Genomic DNA, 12,349 nt, shown 5'->3' with positions numbered 1-12,349 from the left:
CACTTGTCAACACACGATCCTACACGCATTCGAGAGAGGACGCCTCAATCATACGAAAAGCACAAACACAGACATTACTCACACCACACTGTATGCATTATATCAACAGGCACCCAGGCTCCCCCACTTGAAAACAGTGCGGGGCATATTCATCAAATAAACACACCTTGTAGGAGTGCCCTGCAAACGACATCTTCAAAAAGACCTTACTTTCCAAAGTACCACACAACCATCGTCCTGCAGCTCGGAGGACCCACGAAGGTTTGAAAAACTATGGTGGCCGCTTCTGGTGCAGCACGTCAAGAACGTGCTGGGCCAGGAGGCATGCGCCTACCAGGAGGCGCGGACTTAGGCTTCGGTTCCTTCGATGCTAATAAATGTTATTTCTCTCTCTTTCTCGCAACAGGTGCCACATAATTAGAAAGACGAAGGCGCGCGCCCATGTGCCGTCACCTGCTTTGACGGGCGCTACTATCGAAGAAGCAGACGAAGACCCTCCGATCCACGCGCGATTTTTCCGTTTCATTAGCTGGCGGTTAGAGACTCGGGCTCAACGCTTCAAATAAAGGTTGCCTGCTCTCCTAGAACGTGACAATATAATAAAAACGACTAAATTAGCTGTAAACGCAATGGGATGTTAGTGTCTGTGCATTGCGAATCTCTGCCGGGGCGTTGCTAAGTGTTATTTTTTTATTAATGTGATACCGTTAAGGGTCCCGCGTCAAAGACATTCGGGTGTCGGCATCGGTGTCTGTTTCGATATAATCATCGGCGTCCTTGGCATCCGTGGGAGAAATTCATCCGGAACCACCCCGACCACACAGGCCCTCCGCCTGACGCTAGGGGTTAGTGAACAAAAAATCGAATTTCTAAAAGTAAAATCCGTCAGAAAAATCGTAAAGTACAATTTAACTACAACCTACAGACATGATAGCGTCGGAATGTAATTTGAATATTCGAGAAAAAAGCCTAATAAGCAGCCAGAGATCTTTGAATGCTATCGCGTTCCACTCTTAAAGGCGAAGCTTAAGTGTCCTCCACTTCTGATGGTGTTTCGCTGTACTTTGGTTCTAGGGAACAATGAGGGGAATGTTGAAAACAGAGCCTTCCCAAATTTTAAAATGATGATGATGATGATGGTTGTAGTAGCACCTTAGGGATGCCTTCGCGCCATATGGTCAATATACAACACCCCATTAAGTTATTGTGCGTTGTCTTGACCGCTATCGTGCTGTCCTCCTTGTTATTTATTTATTTATAATAGCTGAAAGGCTCCAAAGATGGGGTATGTTAATGAGGGATGGGCGGAGCTTAACAAAACAGTATTCGAGAATAGCCTTGCAGTGATATGCGTCGGAGTCGCGTTGGCAGACGGACCATTGTAGTCCCTTGAGGTTTTCACACACACACAAAAAAGTGAGCGTAGATGGGAGGTGCAGGGGGAGGATACACGGATTTTCTGTGGTTAATGCGGCTGGACTGGCGATGAGCTGGTAATGTAGCTGAAAATTGAAGTGGCGAATGATAGAATTTGTGAAAAAGTCACAGGCCTGCGCGGCACACGCAGCACAGTCACAGCGTAAGCTGGTTGAGCGGCGCAAGAGTAGCTACAATTTCGGCAGCACGCATAACAGGGTCTTCGCGGCAAAGTGTCTTCGCCTCGATTTTGACGAGAACGATCTGAACTGTCCGCCCGGCGTCGACGGCGAGCTGCGGCTTGTAATGCTCTCTGCACAGCAGTGTGCTGAGCCCGATGATGCCTGGTTGTAGCCGCGCACGTAGCTCTACGATTCGCTTCTTCAGCAGCGTACCAGCAGCAGTTATGGCGTCTCCTCGTACCTTGCGAGGAGACGCCATAACGTGTACCGAAGAGGTACCCAGAATACGTGGCGCACATCTAACATTGGGATAGCGTTGATTGCGCGCCTCGTCTGAATCGCATCTAGTCGCACGCGGCGGTTGCAAGCACTTTAACTAGATGGCGCCCCCATACTGGCGGAGGCTCGGGTCGTCTGCGCCTGCGCGCCTGCCTATAGGGCGCGTTTAAAGGGAATATTTCTGTTGCCTGATAGCAAGCGCTTACGTGGCTCAGTGGCAAAGTGTCCGACTCCCACGCAGCGGGCCTGGGTTCGATCCCGGCGGAGAGCGGGTACTTTTTTTCGCATTTCCGGCGATAGCGGTTACGGCCCAACGCCGGCGGCGGCATTATCGCGAACCGAAACGTCTATTGGTATGAGCTAGAGTGTACTAGAATATGGTGAGTGGGACAAGCGGCGGGGGCGGCGCATACTTTGCAGTGAGGCGCCCGACGTGGAAAAATACTGGGGCGGCGCTGCGGTCGAAGTGGATTGGGCCGCATCAAGGTCGCGCCGTTGGAAAGTGCTGGCGATACTGCTCGGCAGGGTCATTCGTACAACTTCGCGCGCTGGTATTTGCGTTCAGACCGATCAAATGGGGTTCATAATTGCATATGGCATGTATTTATGCCTTAAGAATAAATTCCTTTGCTTCCTTTTATTTATTTATTTTTATTATTTTCTAATGGCGCTCGATGATTGCGCGTGCATTACGGCCGCAGTGTCGGCTTTCATTCTGCTATGTTATTGTACGGTTCCCTTGGGGGAAAAATACTTTTCTCGTTCTTCAAGCAGCACGTATCTCTCGTGTGTATTATTACGCATATAGTTTTCTATCTGTAGGTCTTGCGAAACGCAGACGAAGCAACATATGTAACCTTCCTGCTTGCCGCTTCAAACAAGTAAAGCATATCTGCCCCATCCGGCGCCTTGTACTTAGATTTACGGAAGCAGATAGATTAAAAAAAAGAGTAAACTGCAGTGCAACATTCCATTCAGGTTGCCGCCTTTCTCGCGTAACAGAATGCGCCGTAATTGGTACGGGGTTATTTATTGCAGTCGGACCTCGAGCGCCGAAAACGGTTTTATAGTTAGCCAATCTGTATGCTAATCTTTGGCCGTAAGCCGTACGGGGAATTTTTTTCCAGTCGATACTTCAAAAAAGAAAAAAAAAATAGAAAAAAAATGTCACAGTTTCGCCCTAAGGGCGAAGCAATGAATGCGATAGCAACACAGCAATGTCATACGAAGTAAGGTGAGCGGCTTTGGTAGCAATATGAATTGTAGTAAACATGAGCTGATTAAGTAAGCAGGTGTGCTGCGGCGTAAGTAGACCGACATGAAGAGAGACTCGATGACCACGAGAAGGCGCGTGTGAAACGGTGGTGTTGATGAGAAGCGCTTCCCGTGGGCAGCGCATGCGAAGGGACACATCTGTAGCGCTGCACTGCCGATCCGGGCAGCATTGCATGTGTAGCGTGCGTTGGAAAATGTGGCCCGACTATTACTAACTGAATGAACAAGCGTGGTGTGAGCGCGCACAAACAAACATGAATAGCTCACACTGAATGACTGCAGACAACGACCGTCAAAACTCTGGCAGCAAGCGGATATGCCGCAGCGGCGAACGTACGTGCGGTCTATCGCTTCAACGGAAACTGAGCGCATGAAGGTCAGAGCCGTGTGGAGATAAGAGACGGTGCGAGCGAGCGACGATCGCGGCTGTTGGCAGCGTAGAAGTGCGCCCCCCCCCCCCCCCCCCCGCTCCCTCCGGCGCTGGCTTACCGCTTCCTTGCTTGCGCGTGGGAGAGATAAGAGACTGTGCGGACGAGCGACGAGCGCGGTTGTTGGCAGAGAAGTGCCCCGCCCCCCCCCCCCCCCCCCCCTGCTCCCTCCGGCGCTGGCTTTCCGCTTCCTTGCTTGCGCGTGGGAGATTGAGTGCGTTCGCTCTCCGTGATAGCGCGCGTCCCCGCACGCTTCCGCTGGGGCATACGGCGCGCGGCGAAGATTTTATCTATACGGAACCTCACGGCGACGCCGACGGCGACGGCGACGGCGACGCCGACGGCAGAAATCCGGTTGAAGTGTCCATATAATTGCTATCGCAATAAAAGCCTGCGCGGTAGCCTAAGTAGTGCCTATATCGTGGATACGGCTTTGCACTGCTAAACTGGAGCTCGCGGGTTCAATCCAGGCGGGAACGAAACGGAAAAAGACTCGTGTTAGGTGTGCTTTAAAGAACCCCAGGTGGCAAAAACTAAACCGGGCACCTCATAATCAAATCGTGGTTTTGTCACGTAAAACCGAAAAATTTGCTTATATTAAAAAAAGAAAAAAGCAGGTGACTGCGTTCTTCGGCTAATTTCTGGGGATGTAAACAACATAAATTATTCTTGAGTCTGATTTCCGAGAAAAAAATGTTACGCTTATCCTATATTTCATGTTTATAATATACAAGCTGCAGAGTTGAGCGGTCATACATTTGGGAACGGCATTACATTTATGCATGCATAGATGTAATGCCGTTCCCAAATGTATGACCGCTCAACTCTGCAGCTTGTATATTATAAACGGCTGCGTTCAGTTATCCGGTGCACTACCATAACGAACCTAATGAAACAATTAAAGGAACGGCATGTCCCACATAGACGCAGAGATATGTGCAGATCTATTGCGTTCGTTGGAGAAGATAAGTGTACGTGCCACATGGGGCACCCAGTTTTAATGGGTTGCAAACATGATGAAACTTTCAAACAAAGTTTTCCTTGTCTGAATCAAGTTAGCAGATTTACAGGCTGCCCCAAAACGGGGCGTTTATATTGAATGAGCGCTAGGAACTAGTTAATCAGGACTTATTAACACCCGTCCGTGAATTCTCTCAGGAACTGCACCTCAACGCAACAGCCACGACTCTCCGGCAGCAAAATCATTCGGAATAACAGTCCTCACTTGCATGCAGTCACTCACCTTTGAGATTTCAATAGTGCTGTCATGCGTGACATTCGAACGGAAATGACTATTTGGCGTCGTACAGTATATCAATGACACTTGCACGCACGCACGCACGCACGCACGCACGCACGCACGCACGCACGCACGCACACACACACACACACACACACACACACACATATATATATATATATATATATATATATATATATATATATATATATATTTATGATGGTTTTGCTGCGAATGAGAGTTTTATTTCCAGTATTCACTAATAAGTGTGTTTGTTACTGCACACACGTGCGCTTATTCCGGTCGCGAGTTCGCACTTTTTCATTTCAGTTATTGCATTTAGAATATTTGTTATTTTTCCCTTACCTATATATATATATATATATATATATATATATATATATATATATATAAATATGTACCCTTTGATTTAATTACCTAGAAATACATTGGTCATTCTTCGCGCCACGCAGTTAATAGATCTGGTTTATTTCACTCTAATATTGTTTTCTTCGATCATTGGCCCTGATAATTATCCACCAACAAGAAGCGCGTGTAAAATGACATCATATCAATAATAAAATTTTCTTACGTAGCCTTCATGGTGCGGAGATACCAGTTACTTTTAGAGGACAGTGGTAAAAACAGCAGTTCACCTGGCTAAAACTACGTTTGACACCGGCCGTCAAGAGTCATGGGCGCACCGAAGCAACTAAACCATTAAAAAGTTGGCGCAGTTTCACCTGAAAGGTGAAGCATCAATTGCGATAGCAAATTTGAAGAGAGCTATACGGAGTAATGATAGCTGCTTTATCAGCTGTAGAAACTTGGTCATGCAGCAGCACCGGCAACACGCAGAACTGTTGTCGACGCCGTCGGCGTTTTGCCCGCGTTCGCTCAAAATACGTGCGGCGTTGGTGACTATTGCCGGAGCCTCTGATATAAATAGGCACTTGGTGCCGCAGCTAAACGTCGCCTCCCTTACCTCCCCCTCCCCCCCCCACGGCCTTTCGTGCGTCGGAAGAAGGCACATTTGCTCTACATATATGGTGATTGTAGAGGAGGAAAGAGACGCCTACTTCTGCAGCCCTTAAGGGAGCACAGAGCAGAACGCGCGTTTGTTCTCCGCCGTGCGTTCACTCCCCGTGAAAGCGCGCGTCCCTCGCGCCCTTTCACTCGCACATACAGCGTTCGGCGCGCGGCGACCATTTCATCTCCATTGACGTCATACGGAACCTCACGGCGACGGCGACGGCGACGGCAGAAATCTGCTTTTGAGTGTCCATATAATTGCTATCGCAATAAAAATGTACTGCACAGAGGTTCTGAGAGAAAAACTGGGCGTCCGCCAGCGTCCGCGTAGCGAACGCGCGCTCGCTAGCAGACGACGCGCTTGAACACGACAGCAAAATTGAAGACGTCGCGTTGTATAATCCATGCCTCAAATATATATGTTTGGCAAAATGGTTTAAACATAAATTTGCAGTTGAAATAAAGCGCTATTTTAAGAGCGTACTATGTGCAATCGGCCTCGGCGCCCGCAGCGAAAGTACGTTGAATATGCCGCGGAGCGCGTCTCCGCCCCAATCCAGTTCGCTCGCAGCGCCCTCGCACTATTTTTCCACACGCGGCGCCTCAGCGGCAGAGCGTCGTTCGGCCCACTCGACCATTGTCTAGTACACTCTAGTATGAGCCCATAACAGCTTACGCTGTAAAAGACAGCCTGGAAACATGACGTCGGGATTCTAGATTAGTAAGACCGGCACGGGTTTTTAGTTCAGAAACGTTTTCATTATTTATTTATTTGTACATACTGCGACCCTTATTGCAGGAGTGAGTGTGAAAAGCAGAACAATGACAAATAATAAAGGCAATACAAATCAATACAAACCCCAACTATTGCATAGTCACTAAGCATAAGTTTAAAGGAAGAGAACGAGTAGGACCAGACAAAGAATTCCATTATTCAATTACACAGAGAAAGAAACTTTATTTAAACATGTCCGTACAGGCGAAATAAGGCGATGGTGCCTTATAGTGTTAGATGGTTTAACAGGAGTTAGGTAATTATCTGAAGAAATACGGCAAGAGGAGTTAAAAATGCAATGCAGAAACTTTAGTGATTCCCCGCGTCGTTGATCTGAGAGCGGTTGGAAGCCTAGAGATGAAAGCATGGTGGAAGGTGAAAAATCCGTATCGAACCTGCGGCATATGAAGCGAATCGCTTTCTTTTGGATGGCCTCAATTTGATTAATGTCGCATTGTTTGCGCCGATTCCGGACAGGAGAACCATGCTCTAGTAGAGGCAGGATTAGTGATTTATACATCAGTAGTTTAGTATCTCTTGGGGCTGTGGTCAATATGCGGCGCATATAGCCAAACTTTTTCAGTGCCTTTGAGGTTATTAAATCTATGTGTTTGGACCAAGACACACTGGGTGTGAAAACAAGACCAATTTTCACTATAGCACTCTGAATGGGAGTATTATTATTTTGTAAGTAAATAAGTCACATTTTCGCCCTAAGGCGAAGCATCAATTGCGATAGCAAATTTGTAGAGCTATACTGAGTAAGGATAGTAGTTTTATTGGCTGTATGAACTTCGACACATTCGCTTACTAACTGAATTAACAAGCATAGTGTCAGTGTGCACAAGCAAACATGAATAGATCCCACTCGATGACCGAAGACAACCGCTGTAAAAATGTCACAGTTTCGCCCTAAGGGCGAAGAAATGAATGCGATAGCAACACAGCAATGCCATACGAAGTAAGGTGAGCGGCTTTGGTAGCAATATGAATTGTAGTAAACATGAGCTGATTAAGTAAGCAGGTGTGCTGCGGCGTAAGTAGACCGACTTGAAGAGAGACTCGATGACCACGAGAAGGCGCGTGTGAAACGGTGGTGTTGATGAGAAGCGCTTCCCGTGGGCAGCGCGTGCGAAGGGACACACCTGTAGCGCTGCACTGCCGACCCGGGCAGCATTGCATGTGTAGCGTGCGTTGGAAAATGTGCCCGACTATTACTAACTGAATGAACAAGCGTGGTGTGAGCGCGCACAAACAAACATGAATAGATCACACTGAATGACTGCAGACAACGACTGTCAAAACGCTGGCAGCAAGCACATACGCCGCAACGGGCGAAGGTACGTGCGGTCTATCGCTTCAACGGAAACTGAGCGGCGAATGCACGTCGCATAAAGGTCAGAGCCGTGTGGAGATAAGAGACGGTGCGGACGAGCGACGAGCGCGGTTGTTGGCAGCGTAGAAGGGCGCCCCCCCCCCCCCCCCCGCGCGCTCCCGCCGGCGCTGGCCTCCCGCTTCCTTGCTTGCGCGTGGGTGATTGAGTGCGTTCGCTCTCCGTGATAGCGCGCGTCCCCGCACGCTTCCGCTCGGGCATACGGCGCGCGGCGAAGATTTTATCTATAGGGAACCTCACGGCGACGGCGACGGCGACGGCAGAAAATCCGGTAGAAGTGTCCATATAATTGCTATCGCAATAAAACGCTGGCGTGAGCAAGCGCGGTTAAGCGTGGGAGCAGCAGCGAGCGAACGTTCCTGCGGTCTATCGCTTCAACGGAAACTGAACGGCGAAAGCACAGCACATACAAAGGTAGGAGCCGCGTGCAGATCGCTTGCAAGATAAGGTGCGTGCGACAGCTCGCAGCCGCACAAAACCCGCAGTTGCTGGCAGAGTAGAAGCCGCACCTCCTTCCTCCCGCGCTGCCTTCCCACTTTCCTCCTCTCGCGTGCGAGATTGAGTCGCCAGTTCCCCTGCGCTCGGTCGCAAGGATACGCAGTTAGTGCCGCAGCAAAACGTCGCCCCCCCTCCCTCCCATCCCCCCACGGCCTTTCACGCGAAGGAAGACGAGAGGTATGTTCTCCGCCGTGCGTTCGTCCTCGCGCACTTTCCCTTAGTAAGTTATGTTAGTTGGTAATTTACTGAGTAATTTATGTGACTCAGGGTATTCCATAATGTGTTTGTAAATAATGTGCTGCAAAATTTTACACAAAAAAGAAGTTAAAGGCATGGGTCTATAATTAGATATAATGTGTTTGTCCCCTGTCTTGAATAAAGAAAGAATTGTAGCCATTTTCCAAGATGAGGGTACTGTAGAGGATGCCAGGCACTTGTGAATATTGAAATAAAAGTGTGATAATAATATTCAGAGTAAATAAACCTGGCCGCACAGCGTTGAACTGATTCGAGTGTATTAGATAGGTTAGGTTCTAACTTAGGGCGGACATGCAATGCATATTCTAACTTAGGGCGGACATACGTGACGTAAGCTAATAATTTTACTGAAGCTGGAGCGAGTCTTAGTTTCCGGCGGAGAAACCGAGGGTTCGATTCGCGGCATTGGCTATGTTAATGACATGATGTGACCAAGTTGAAAAGGTTATGCCGAGGTATTTATATGATTTCAACGGATGATATTCGGTGCTGTATATGGTGTATTTTCCTGACTGGCGATGCTGCCTGCAATGGAAAGAAACTAGTGATGGTTTTAAGTATTTAAAGAGATCAGCCATTCGTTATAACATAATTCAATGCGTTTGAGGTCATTTTGAAGCACGTTTGTATCTGAAGTGTTAGTTATGCGTCGATAAATTAAACTGCCACGCCGTCTGCCAGATGGCACTAAGTGACCGAGTTCGGGACGGCGGAGAGCTGGGTCGGAGAAATAGGGATATCAGAGAGCTGCCGGCCACGCTAGTGCGTCCCCCGAGCCTTGGGCGTGTGTTTTGAAGAAGTTGCGCACACTAGGGGCTAATAGGCTGCGTGGAAGAGCAACAAGAAAACCGGGGCACTGAAAAGGAAGGGGTCATTAGTCAAGTGTCGACGCCAAGTAAGACAAGGTCGACCTAATTGTGTGGTGAAATGCGATAAGAAAAAATATCATTTGAGTGAATATTGAACACGAAAAACTTGGAGGACGCTTAAGCTTCGCCTTTAACAGTAGAACGCGCTACCATTCAAAGATCCCTGACTGCTTCTCACGCTTCCCGGCAACTGCAGCACATGTAACCGTAATCTACCGGAAAACGCTGGCGGCGAACGCTATGCAGGAAGGCGAGCTTCCTGGTTCTTTTTTTATTGCGATAGCAATTATATGGACACTTCCACCGGATTTCTGCCGTCGGCGTCGCCGTCGCCGTGAGGTTCCGTATAGATAAATCTTCGCCGCGCGCCGTATGCCCGAGCGGAAGCGTGCGGGCACGCACGCTGTCACGGAGAGCGAACGCACTCAATGTCCCACGAGCAAGCAAGGAAGCGGGAAGCGAGCGCCGGAGGGAGCGGGGGGCGGGGGGGGAGGGCGCACTTCTACTCTGCCAACAACCGCGCGCGTCGCTCACGCGCGCTGTCTCTTATCTCTACAGGGCTCTGACCTTTATGCGCTGTGCATTCGCCGCTCAGTTTCCGTTGAAGCGATAGACCGCACGTACCTTCACCCGCTGCGGCGTATATGCGCTTGCTGCCAGCGTTTTGACAGTCGTTGTCTGCAGTCATTCAGTGTGATCTATTCATGTTTGTTTGTGCGCGCTCACACCACAGTTAGTAATAGGGTACATTTTCCAACGCACGCTACAATGCAATGCTGCCCGGGTCGGCAGTGCAGCGCTACAGGTGTGTCCCTTCGCACGCGCTGCCCAAGGGAAGCGCTTCTCATCAACACCACCGTTTCACACGCGCCTTCTCATGGTCATCGAGTCTCTCTTCATGTCGGTCTACTTACGCGCAGAACACCTGCTTACTTAATCAGCTCATGTTTACTACAATTCGTATTGCTACCAAAGCGGCTCACCTTACTTCGTATGACATTGCTGTGTTGCTATCGCATTGCTTCGCCCTTAGGGCGAAACTGTGACATTTTTCTTTCCCTCGCAGGGCGGACACCGTCGCTGCGCAGAGGTGAGCGTCATCTGGGTGGTGCTGCACCTAAATCTAAGTACACAGGTGTTTTCGCATTTCGCCCCTATCGAAATGCGTCCGTCGTGCCTGGGATTCGATCCCGCGACCTCGTGCTTAGCAGCCCAACACCATAGCCGCAAGAAACCTCGGCGGTTAAAGGAAGGTCTGTTGGGCGGAAAATAAGAAACTTGCAAAGAAGACACTCGTTAATTTGCAGTGGCCCCTATACAGTGCAGCTGTATTCAGGAATTAACTGTTGCATCGAAGTATCTTACTATATAAATTACAAGTATCGTACGGATAGGATAACCATTTGTGTCTTATATGTATTCAGATACTTGTCGCCTCAGTACGTTCTATCTGTTCTATCTGCACATGAGATTGCAAAGCCGAGGGCGTTCAATACAGATATTCCTGACACACTTCTCTGGGCTAAGGCACACAATGTTGGCAGGCTTGTTTCCTTTTTCTAACATAGCTGCACCGACGAAATACGCACGTATTTCATTGTATGATGCAGCTGCATGTACCATCATCTGGAAGTCCTCAGGTTGACTTGGAGCCATGATGGACGTCAGCAATGAGCATGTGGTCATCAGGAGCATGTCGTCGTCACCTGATTTTCAAAACTAAATTCACAGAGGCAGAGATTTGAGGGCGCAAGGAGGACAGAGTACAGGCGATGACGAAGAATTTCACACCCACATGAGCGTGCTTCCATTTGCTCAACATTCTGAGCAGGAGGATTGTCTTGCAAGAGCAGCACGCTTTTTGACCGAGGAAAAGGTCGATATACTGATGATCAGAGCGGCATGAAAACATCGCTGATTTTGCAGCGTAATTGCGGTGATCTGCTGCCCCCCTTAAACTGTTGCGAAATTTTGATAAAGAAATTTTAAAGCAACGACTGCTGGGCGGAAGATATAAAATCTCTTGGTATCAATTCTGTAACTCTAATGATCCACTGGTTATCCATCCTTCGCATTACATGGCTTGCCCAGCCGCATTTCTTTCTAAACTACAAGTATCGTATCGGATAGAATAAGCCATTTGTTCTTGTATCTATATTAGTATCTCAGATACTTGTCGCCTCAGTATCTCCTTGCTGGTCCCGAAAAGTCAGCATCACCTTGCTTGCACACGTAATTCTGGGGGAAGTGTTAAGCTCTATATAGCGCGTCCTTCTTTAGACCGGAATTTATTTTCTGATTCATAGCAAAGCACCCATGTTTCATGCAATGTAATCAATCTTACAAAAAGCGTTCTTAGTTTTTAAGGCACGTTGCCAAAAGTTCACGTTTGCAGGTCACTCGGTCCTCTTTGCGAACAAAAGCAAGCGAGAAACCCAATGCGACGACACCTTTCGCATGTGCATATGTTCCCGAATAATATTTCCTATGGACCCTACACTTGAAATCTTCAACTTTTCATCTAGTTCTTCAATCGTTATGCGGTGATCTTCAATGAAGTCTTCCACTTTTGTGACAGTGTCCCTATCAGTGCTGAATGGTGTTGATCGGGATCAGTGCTGTTTCGACCAAGTTTCCGTCCACATTTGAACGCCTAATCTATACTTACGAGTCATACGATGGGGCACCTGTCCTGTACACTGTC

Source organism: Dermacentor silvarum, chromosome 9 (assembly GCF_013339745.2).
Source record: "Dermacentor silvarum isolate Dsil-2018 chromosome 9, BIME_Dsil_1.4, whole genome shotgun sequence".
NCBI classification, from domain to species: Eukaryota; Metazoa; Arthropoda; class Arachnida; order Ixodida; family Ixodidae; genus Dermacentor; species Dermacentor silvarum.
Note: the sequence above shows the minus strand (reverse complement) of the source record.